Source organism: Hyla sarda, chromosome 2 (genome assembly GCF_029499605.1).
Source record: "Hyla sarda isolate aHylSar1 chromosome 2, aHylSar1.hap1, whole genome shotgun sequence".
Lineage (NCBI taxonomy): Eukaryota > Metazoa > Chordata > Amphibia > Anura > Hylidae > Hyla > Hyla sarda.
Window position 1 is genome coordinate 188,142,104 of NC_079190.1, and position 2,510 is coordinate 188,144,613.

Here is a 2,510-nt window from a genome sequence, read left to right on the forward strand (position 1 = left end):
GGTGCAGATAGTCTTCAAATCCTCCTCCAGTGCATTTAAATGGGTACTCTCATTAAAGTAAATTTTTTTAATTAAAAAGATTAATGAAAAAATAAACATATTTCTAATATATGTTCATTTAAAAAAAATCTTGTTTTATAGTTTTTTTTCACATTAGAAAACCTGGCTACTAGGTGTCACCCTATATGGCTCAGGAATCCCTCCCCCCCCCCCCCCCCCCCCCCCCCCCCCCTTACGTTGAGCATGTTCGGACCACTGCTGGCCGGTCCGAAATGCTCGTTCACAACTCGCTCTGTGCCTGTATATGAAACAGGCAGAGAGCGAGCACAGCGCTCGTTCGCTGCGTGAAATTTGAATATCCCCGCCCCCCCTTCATATGCCTCTTCTCACTGCAGCGCGCGTGCTGCAGTCTATCTCTCATGCTGGAGACAGAGAGGGAGACGACAGTCCTCTTATGTTCCTCCTCTCTGTATGGCACTTGTATAGCCAAACAGAGAGGAGGGGACTGAGAGGCTGCCGTCCCTGCCCTGATCTACGCCTCTATGCGCGCTCCCGAGAGGGAGTGCAGCATACAGGAAGACGAACGGAAACGAGCCCCGGCCAGGCTTCAGATGACGTTGCGCCTGCTGAGCAACGCCCACTTCCTGCTCTGCGAAGAGAGCTCAAAACTGAGCTACCGAAGAAGGAATAAACGGGGATTTCATTACAAATGAATAAAGGGATAGAGGTGGTTAGTGTCAGGGACAGATGGGGAGGGGGATTAGGGATAGTTTAGTTAATGATAGCTTTACTTTAAGAGTTAATTGGCATTTTTGCAAGATTGTGCTATATCTCAGAAACGGCTGAATGTATTAGGGTAAGGAATACATCAGGATCACCCACACTAACCACCTGTCTATTCAGATTAGTGGGATTAATCCATCTGTCAGTTTTCTTTAAAAAATTAAAAAAAAGTCTTATTACTGGTGTTGATTTATTCCAAATTTTTTAAACATGTCAGATGGATGCCTATTACTAAACAGAGCTTGGGCTGCATTCACATCTTGTTTTTGCAATACGGTTGCCGTATCCGGTTTCATTGAAAAAAAAAAAAAAAGGTATCGAACCGTATTGCAAACCGTTATATATAGACATTTAATTGAAAACTGTATGCCAACCGTAGCATCAGGTTTCTGTACGTTTTGTATCATTTATACGGGTTTATACGGTTTTTAATGGTACACCAAACCGTAGTCTACTACGGTTTTGTAAGCCGTATCCAACCTGTATACGGTTATTTTAAAATGGAGTTCTATGGTAACCGTATTGAACCCTATGTGCGCACGGTTACATCCGGTTTGCACAATACTGTTTTTCTTTTTTTTTTTGGGGGGGGGGGGGGGGGAAATTCAATAAAAAAAAGAAGAACTTTATTTAAAATGTTGACAAACATAAAACCGTATCCATTTTTTTCAAGGAAACGTATTAAAACGTATGCAAACGGACATCCGTTTTCAAACCGTATATGGTTTAAAAACGTGAGGGGGCATATACGGTTGCATATGTTTCGGTCCGGTTTGGAGACATACGTTTTTTTGTACAGAAACGGGATACGGGACCTGTATTGCAAAAACGAGATGTGAATGCACCCTAAACTATTCATGGGAAAAGGGGTGTGAGGTATGGTGCTTGGCAGCCATTGGAGTAAGATGTGTCCCGGCTTCTACCCTTCTTCAATAACCATTAATGCTCTGCCAGCTCACCCTAATGACCCATACAGCTACCTACTCTTTTCATGGCTCCATGGGCTTCGCAAGAAGGGGTCTTTCAGGCCTCCCTGTACTACTTAACCAGCAGCCAGTGGCCTCTCCACAAGTGCATGCCCACCTCCTGCTTCGGTAGCCTCTGTACTCACACTTCAGTAAGTGCACTTTCCCCACTCACAAGACCAAGGCCTTCTTTCTCAGCTGTTCTTAGGCGCACTGCCACATCTCTGTGGGAGTAATGTTGGAGCTCGGAATGTCCATATGGAAAATCTCCGTGTAGACATTCTGCAGACTGCGGGTGTCGGCATAACAGGTCTCATAGACGGCTATGCATTCTGTGTGGAGTTCGCAGAAAGAATGGACAGGTTCATTGTTTCTGCGGAGATGGAAATCGAAATTTCCCTGCCGTAAAGATCTGGCGTGGAAATTCCGCCACATGTACAGTGCAGCAGAATCCCATATAATTCAATTGGACTCTGCTGCGGCGGAATCTCTGCAGAATTACAATGCAGAATTACCTCTAGAACATGGCCTTAGGGTGTCTCAGCTTCTCCTTCTAGGTCCCTTGTTCGAGATCCAGTAAGTGTCTGCACTGATCTCTATGATTGCATGATGGTGTGCTGAAAGGAGTTGCTTTTCTTTGGAAGGTAAATCCAAAAGGAATGGACAATGGTTTTCCTATTTACGTGACAGTGAGTGACAGCAATCACATATCTAGGAGTTTGTCTCCCTTCTAATCCACACAATCTTTACAAATTCAATGTC